This window comes from Quercus suber, unplaced genomic scaffold (assembly GCF_002906115.3).
Source record: "Quercus suber isolate HL8 unplaced genomic scaffold, Cork oak 2.0 scaffold_155, whole genome shotgun sequence".
NCBI classification, from domain to species: domain Eukaryota; kingdom Viridiplantae; phylum Streptophyta; class Magnoliopsida; order Fagales; family Fagaceae; genus Quercus; species Quercus suber.
In genome coordinates this window covers 593,594-602,631 of record NW_027069616.1, presented here as the reverse complement: position 1 = coordinate 602,631, position 9,038 = coordinate 593,594, and the positions used below count along the sequence as shown (strand labels likewise).

General features: G+C 40.7%; 1 protein-coding gene across 1 annotated transcript in view; it reads left to right on the top strand.

Annotated features, from left to right (window-relative positions):
• The first annotated feature begins 6,601 nt into the window (after positions 1-6,601).
• LOC112039677 (dihydrolipoyllysine-residue succinyltransferase component of 2-oxoglutarate dehydrogenase complex 2, mitochondrial) overlaps positions 6,602-9,038 on the top strand; it is a 47,875-nt gene continuing 45,438 nt past the window's right edge. Inside the window, exon 1 of the mRNA XM_065777447.1 lies at positions 6,602-6,605. The gene's annotated coding sequence lies outside the window, so the exon portion shown is untranslated. The remainder of the gene's footprint in view (positions 6,606-9,038) is intronic.

Sequence of the window (9,038 nt, the reverse complement as noted above, 5' to 3'; positions counted from 1 at the left end):
CCCACTGAAGATCCAGTCGAGGTCGATAAATGTGAAGATTTAATAAAAGTTCTAATTGGAGACAATCCTGAAAGGTTCTTTCAAGTCGGATCTTAGATGCCTCTACCAGATAGGGAGGAAATAGTAGATTTCCTTAAAAGAAACCTTGATGTATTTGCCTGGAATGCCTACGAGGCCCCAGGAGTGGATCCAGAATTCATTTGCCACCATCTGAAGGTTAACCCATTGATCAACCTTAAGAAGCAACCTCTTCGGCCCCCATCTAAGGAGCATGCTGATGCAGTAAGAGAAAAGGTAACAAAGCTCAAACAAGCTGGAGCTATTAAAGAGGTTTTTTTTATCCTGAGTGGCTAGCAAACACTGTGGTGGTGAAGAAGAAGAATGGAAAATGGCAAGTGTATGTAGACTTCACTGACTTAAATAAGGCATGTCCTAAGGATCCATTCCCTATGCCAAAAATTGATCAGTTGGTAAATGCCACTGTCAGCCACCCTCGGATGAGTTTCCTGGATGCCTTTCAAGGTCACCACCAAATACCGTTAGCCCTAAACGATCAGGAGAAGACTGCATTTGTCACCCCTATTGGTAACTACCATTATAAGGTGATGCCCTTTGGTTTAAAAAATGCAGGATCCACTTACCAAAAGATGATGTCGAGGATGTTTGAGCCGCAGTTGGGCAAACTATCGAAATTTATATAGATGACATGGTGGTGAAAAGCAAGATCGTTTCTGAACATATAAAGGATCTTGAAAACATTTTTGAAGTTCTAAAAAGGCACAAACTATGTCTAAACGCCTCTAAATGCTCATTTGGTGTGGGGTCAGGCAAGTTCTTGGGGTACATGGTGACTCACAGGGGAATTGAAGTTAACCCCGATCAGATAAAGGCTATCCATAATCTACAGGCTCCTCGGAATCCCAAATAAGTTCAGAAGTTGACCGGAATGATGGCTGCCCTAAATCGATTCATCTCCCGATCAGCAGATAGGTGTAGACCTTTCTTCTCGTTGATCAACAAATGGAAGGGATTTGAATGGATTGAAGAATGTGCTGTGGCCTTTCAGCAACTTAAGGACTATCTCGCTCGGCCACCCATCATGTCCAGTCCTGAACTAGACGAAGTCCTGTTTGCCTACATTGCTATGGCTCCTTGTGTTATGAGCTTGGTATTAATACGAGCAGATCGCGGTGTGCAAAGGCCGGTTTATTATGTAAGTAAATCGCTGCATAAGGCCGAGACTCATTACTTGCCACTGGAGAAGGCTATCCTGACAGTGGTGCTTGGTACGCGGAAACTCCCTCATTATTTCCAAGCTCATATGGTCATTGTTCTCACCCAGCTCCCGCTCAAGGCTATACTCTGAAGTGCTGATTACACTGGGAGGATTGCTAAGTGGGGCACGATTTTGGGGACTTTTGATATCAAGTACATGCCTCGCACATTGGTTAAGGGTCAGGTCCTTGTAGATTTGGTGGCCGAGTTCCCGAAGCCCAAGTTAAAAGAAATAATGCCAACCTTAGACATGGATGAAAAATCGGTTGGCATGATTTCTCAACAAAGCCCCTTGCATTGGGAAGTGTATGTGGATAGTGCAGCGAACCAAAAAGGTTCTGGAGTGGGGCTAGTGCTGATATCCCCCGAAAAAATCATCATTGAAAAGTCACTAAGATTGGATTTCTCGGCAACAAACAATGAGACGGAGTATAAAGCTCTACTAATGGGAATGGCTATGGTTCGAAGAATGGAAGGAAAGTCAGTGGAGGTATTCTCGGACTCGAGATTAGTCATTGGCCAAGTACAAGGTGAGTTTGAAGCGAAGGATGAAAGAATGCAAGGATACTTGAGCCGAGTTAAGCATCTGCAATCAGAGTTCGAATCTTTTAATTTACTGCATATCCCCAAAAATGGTAATGCGCATGTGACTCTTTAGCCACGCTTGCTACCTCTTCAACACAGGGCTTGCCGAGGGTTATCCTCGTTGAGGACATGCATGGCCCTATAGAAGCACAAAGAGAAGTAGCCCAAGTCCACCAAATCAGGGCCGAACTCAGCTGGATGGATCCTATAATTAAATTCTTGAATGAAGATATTTTGCCCGAAAAGAGGGGCGAAGCTGAAAAAATTCAGAGGAAGGTGACCAAATTCTAGCTATCCAAGGACCGAAAATTATACAAGCGTTCCTATTCAGGACCGTACTTATTATGCATGCATCCTGAAGCAGCTGAGTTACTACTAGAAGAGCTACATGAAGGAATATGTGGGAGCCACACTGGAGGTAGATCCTTGGCTCATCGAGCCATTACCCAAGGTTACTAATGGCCAAATATGCAAAAAGAAGCTTATGAATATGTCAAGAAGTGCGATCAATGTCAACGGTTTGCCCTAAACATTCATCAGCTAGGGGGAACCCTTAATCCACTATCCAGCCCGTGGCCCTTCGCTCAATGGGGTTTAGATATCGTGGATCCATTCCCTAAAACCACAAGAAACAGGAAATATCTTCTGGTCAGCACAGACTATTTTACCAAATGGGTTGAAGCTGAATCTCTGGCCAACATCAGAGACGTAGATGTACAGAAATTTGTGTGGAAGAATATTGTCACTCGGTTTGGGACTCCTCATACTCTCATTTCGAACAATGACTTACAGTTTGACAGTAAAGCGTTCAGGAATGAGTGTGGTGAACTGGGAATCACAAACAGATACTCCACCCCTGCCTATCCCCAGGGGAACGGGCAAGCAGAAGCAGTTAACAAGGACATAGTTAATGGATTAAAAAAGAGACTAGATGATGCAAAAGGCAAATGTGTGGAAGAACTACCACACGTATGTGGGCATACAGAACTACACCTCGTAGGTCTACTAGGGAAACCCCCTTCTCAATAACTTACGGAGCTGAGGCTGTCATACCTCTAGAGACTGGGTTCCCAACTATGAAGACTAGTTTGTTCAGTCCGACCAGCAACAATGTGCAGCTAGAAAAGAGTTTGGATCTGATTGAAGAACGGAGAGAAAATGTAATGGTTCGACTAGCACATTACCAACAAAAGCTCGGGCAGGGCTATTATGCTAACGTAAAGTTAAGGCCTCTAGAACCTGGTGATTTGGTACTCAGGAAAGTTGTGGGCATTACAAAGAACCCAGCTTGAGGAAAGTTATGACCCAACTGGGATGGGCCATATCGTATTACTTCAAGAGCAGGTATTGGGGCATATTTTTTGAAAAATTTGGATATTCATGTAATACCACGCCCTTAAAATGTAAACAACCTTAAAATGTATTATTATTAATCAAGTCTTTACTTTGATCATTGTGCCAATTTATTATGTAAAATCTTTGGACCTCTCCTAAGTGTTTAAACTTAAATCCAATCATACATGAAGTTCTCGGACCAGATGATTTGGGTTAGTTAACACTCGTTTACAAGTCTCCTAAGTGTTTAAACTTAAATCCATTCATGCCTAAAGTCCTCAGACCAGATGATTTGGGTTAGTTAACACTCATTTGCAAGTTTCCTAAGTGTTTAAACTTAAATCCAATCATGCCTGAAGTCCTCGAACCAGATGATTTGGGTTAGTTAACACTCATTTACAAGTCTTCTAAGTGTTTAAACTTAAATCCAATCATGTCTAAAGTCCTCAGACCAGATGATTTGGGTTAGTTAACACTCATTTACAAGTTTCCTAAGTGTTTAAACTTAAATCCAATCATGCCTGAAGTCCTCGGACTAGATGATTTGAGTTAGTTAACACTCGTTTGCAAGTTTCCTAAGTATTTAGACTTAAGTCCAATCATGTCTGAAGTCCTTAGATCAGATGATATGGGTTAGTTAACATTGTCTTATAGTCATCATCAAAGTTCAAATTTAACAAATCATGCTTAAATAACTTCGTCTTGAAGTCTTAAATATTGAAATAATCCGAAAATCCAAGAAAATCTGTAATATCTTCACATCATTCATTGCATTTTATGTTCGTTAATAACTCTTGTATGACCTACTTCTTCCAGTATTTGAATAAGGTGTTTACATCACTGATCTGATATTGTTGTTAAGTCTGCCTGTATTACAATAGTAAATTTCATAACATGTACGAAGAAAATAGAAAATAGAAGAATAAATTCATTAATTAAAAAGAAAGTACATTGCAATCCCATACATTAAAAAAAAAAAAAAAAAAAAAAAAAAAAAAAAAAAAAAAAAAACACTAATACAAGTACGAAATAGAAATTCCTAGGTGTCAAAGTCTTCGTCTGAGAAGCCAAAGGGTCAGCAGCATGGCTGGGCTGGGTGGCAGCATTCGTAATCTGATCCTCAGCCTGCTTACCCTGGTCTCCAATCTGACCAGACTCTTGGGGTGCTTCAATAGGATCAGAAAGGTGTGGTCGACTACAGGTTGCTCCGGAGCTTCTGTCAGTACGCAGATGTCTGGGTGGTAGAAAATGCTCTTAGGCTACCTCAAGTCAGCCTCTGGGGGGACTCCAGCAGCTTCAAGGGCTTTATCCCAAGTTACATCACAATATTCCCTGCAGACTTTCGCGAACTCCTCAATGAGTCTGAGTTGGGTCTCCTCCACCCCAAGAGTATATGTTGCCTGTCTCTCAGCCTCCACTGCCTCTTTGGCCAGCTGAGCAGCTTTTTCGGCCAACTGAGCAACTTCCCTAGCTTTCTTTAGTTCAGCACGAAGACCTTTGACTGACTCTCTCTCTGTCTCCAGATTGATCTCAGTCATACGCAACTGCTTACGTTGGTCTTTGGCCTGCTTTTCAGCGGTCCTCAGGCCAACATCAAGATTGTCCCTTTGGCTTGTCATATCCCTTAGCTGCTTGGACAGCCGAGAGTAATCTTCCTTCAAGCTACCCAAGGATTTTTCAACCTCAGACCAAGTGTGAGCCTCGGCCTGGGCTTCATTAAAGATTCTTTTATTCCATTCTTCGGCCACATAAACCTGCTGGGTAACCTGTATAGTAGAAGAAAGAATTTCAATACAAAGTTAAAAAAAATAAAAAAATAAAAAAACTAATTAAATTAATTAATCAACATTTTACTATAAATATATATATATGGACTAGTTCACTTACCATGGTCAAATCCCTTTTGAGGGATAAGAAGAGTTCATACTGGCTAAAGCACCTGTAAGACTCCATATCCTTCAAAAGAAGGAGAGGCTGCTCCAAGGCTTCAGCAACCAAACCTGCCCTCCCCCTATGGTAATTCCTGAGAGAGGTATCCCAGGGGATGGGAGCACCATCCAGCTCCAGCTTAGAGGACCAGGTGCGCAGCCCTTAGCACACCTCAGCGGCAAGAGCTTCGTCTCAGCTCTCGGTGGACGAAGCCCTTTTGTTCCGCTGGCCCTTATCTTCTTTCTGTTGCTTTACCTCTTTTGTAGGCACCACCTCCCTCTCTTCGTCGATCGTAATGGGCCTCTTCTTCTTCATATCTGGCAATGGTTTTAGGCCGAGATCAGAGGGAATTTGAGGAGGTGGTGAAGGAAGACTAACAACTGGCTGAGACATCCCAGTGTCCTTGGGCCCAGCCTTCTTGTTCCTATTCTTCATCAGATCTTTCAAGCTCGCCATGTCGTCTTCTTCGTTCGAAGAGACTTTTGGAATAGCTGTTATTAAGACAGGAGGGCGGACACTAGATTGCCTGTCAACTTCCTCCTCGGCGTCCGAAGTGTGTATTACCCGAACTTCTTCTGAGGCCTCTCCTTCAAAGGTAAATTTATCAATTTGCTTTTCGAGTGATGAAGTCGAAGAAGCAACACCCTTGCCTTCTGCTGCTAGTTCGAGGGGAATCTGTTGAACTGACTGGACGAGCAGCAGTACACCCTGTGGGTTTGGATGTGGCACGAGGGAAAGATTGAACGGAGCCAAAAAAATCTTTCCGAGCAACGTCGATGCTGTTGATGCGATGGTCTCCTTGTCTTCTCGCATTGCCGACCGGCTGAAAATCGGACGGTTTGGGCGTGTAACCAAGAATGAGGGAAACCGACCGGAGTTGCCCGTCTTCACTCACAAAAATTTTCGATCGTAGTAGATAGTTGAGCGCGGCGGTGTTTGTGAGACTCAGCCGAGGAGAAACGTGGTCTTTATCTGTCAACATCACAACAGAACTTAGTCAGAAACTAGAAAATAATAAGACAGAAAGGACAAAATTGTTAGGAAATGTCGATCCTAAATCTACTATTAGCAAACCTAAATTTAGGATGCCCCCACCTGGCTCTCCTGGTCAGGTTGGGCAGTAAAGACCGTCATGCCACGTGCCCGAGATGATCAGATAATTGTCTTTCATCCCTTTGTTAGATTTGGGAAGGCAGGAGAGGAGCCTAACAGTGTCGGATTGGGATTTCAGATAATATCCTGCTCCTTTCTGACTGTGGCACTCGTACATGTGTACCACGTCCCGCCAAGTGAGTCCCAATCCCAGATGACGGTTCAAATCGTCAATGGCTCCTAAAATTTTAAAGATGTTAGGCGCACATTGTTCAAGGCTAAGCCTATGGTTTCGAAGGTAATTAGTGGTGATTGGGCCCATGGGGATAGTCATTCCTCCTTCTAGGAAGGCGATGATGGGGATTATCACTTCACCCGACTTCCGATCTGTTAGTATTCTTTCTGGAGGGCAATATCTCAAACCCACATCTTCAGGTATGCGGTATGTGGCCCTAAACTCCTCCATCTGGGCAGGGCTGTCCACCAGATACTGAAATCTACCCATCTTAGATAAACAAGAAAGAGGAGACTCTTAACGCAGTGACTAGGGAACGACTACTCGAAGGCCAAGAAAGGTGTCCGAGGAGAAGATGAAAGATTTGAGTGTATGAGAACTTACACGAACTAGATCGGAGAATGATCTTTAAACTCATAGAGATTCTTGCAGATTCTGGATTTGATGATTGAAGAGCTCGGTGGATTTGAATGCTTTAGTTCGCTGGAAAGTCTGAGAATCTGTAAAGTAAAAGAGGAAAAGCCTCTTCTGGGGCTTTATTTAGAGACAAACGAAGGGGTAGAAGTCATCCCGCCCAAATTCCAAGGAAGAATCACGTCTGTTGGATAATAGAGACAAAACGCCGCCTGGAGTAATTAATAGCGCTTTGAGAATATTGAAACGACAGCAATAGTTATGAAGCGCCTAAATCTATGCTCCTACACATGTGAACTCAGATATTTTTGTATTTTTTACTTTTACTTCATAGTAAATCAAAATCCTATTTTTTCTCCTCGAATGCGAGGAAAAAATTAAAATTTTGAGGGGCTATTGTGGAGGGTGGAAACCCAAGCTTATGTATTGGGCCCGAGGCCCTATTTGAAGGTTACTGTGTGTCCAAAGAGGCAAAAGTTGTTGAGAAGGAGTCCGCATGAAAGAAAGATACCTAGAAGTGAAAGGGATTAGTCCGAAGAGAGCACCAATGGTTTAAAGAGATCATTCTCCTCGGATGTAAAGAGTCTTGGTCAAGCAAATATCTAGAGGGTTCGAATGATCTTACTAATGACTTCAGCAATCTGGTTAAGTTTTGGGCATGCCTGAAGATAAGAAGAATGGAGAAATATCTAAAAGGAAAAGCTACCACCACCACATTAAATACACTGCATCTGCTTTCCTGGCCGCATTAATGTGAAGAAGACCCCTGAACAGTGTCATCCCAGCTACTACCACTCACAGAAAGCTAAAAAAGAGATCTGACGTGACACATACTCAAGTGGACACTTAGATGAAGAACAAGTGGACGATGAAGATGATGAGGAAGGATGCTATATAAAGAAAAGGCCTCTGGAGGAGAAGGGGGGGATGGTTTTGAGAGTTGTATTCATTTTTCATTCAATAATATTCATCTTCGGACATCAAATTGAAAAGCCTTGAAGTGTGTTTTTTATATCAGTTCCTTCTTGAACACCATAGTTAACTATTGTTTAGTTCATAATCAGCCTAACTCTTTCACTCATTCCCTATAAATTCATTGTTTTGGGTTAAGTGGGCTCATAATCCAAACCTTTTAGGCTTGGGCTACAAAAATAGACCCTACAACTACATATTTTGAAAATCTAACCGTTGAATTGCATGTTATTTATGTTTTTAAAACATATTGTCAAATTTTACACCAATTTGATATTACTTACTATTCGATTAATAAACTTATTTTTTATATATAATTTTAGACTACAAAAATTTGAAATTTAAACATTTGATTGATGACATTACTATTAATTTTTTATCTTATTGAAATTTTGTAAACATGGAGAATATAAGAAGAAATATAATCCAATGATAGATTTGTCAAAATTCACATTCAATAAAAAATATATATATTAAGTGGAGTTGTAGCTTTAGTCTATAACCAAATTTGTTACCAAACTTTGTCCAAAATTTTATTCTGTTGGGTCTAAAATAATTTAGGGTGGTCACAATTTTTTTTTAAATGTAAAAAAAAAAAATCATAAAATTTTAAAATTTATATATAATAATTTTTTTTTTCAGGTCAAGTGGTATGGTCCTGTGTCTACCCTAACTTTGATGGGGAGCCACCTCTGGTCTTGTATCAAATTAAAACCCTCAAAAGTTCTTAGGTCATTTGATTATTATGTTTTTAAAACTCAACCTATTCATTTCATGATGTATGAATTAGATTTTATTACATTATCAATAATTTAAAAGGTTTAAACAAATGCTAGTTAAATATTTGTTTAAATAGTGATGTCATAGTACAATATAATCCATTCTTTTTTTCTTTTCTTTTTTCAAATTAATAGAGTTTTAAGTTTTAATTTTTAAGAACTTCATGGTGAAATTAGTTTCCAGATTCTTCGAATATGCAGAAGGGTAATATGCATGTCTCTACAACTACAAACCACTCCAAATTCACCAGAGGATTGATAAGAGTGATGCATGCCTTTGACAACTCAGCATCTACATCAGCCTATAACTTTTTAATTATAAAATTTCTAGTACTATTTTTTTTTTAGATTAAATTCTATAAGGACGTGGTGTAAAACTCATGTTTTACCCCTTCAATCCCAACATGCCACATCATCTTATC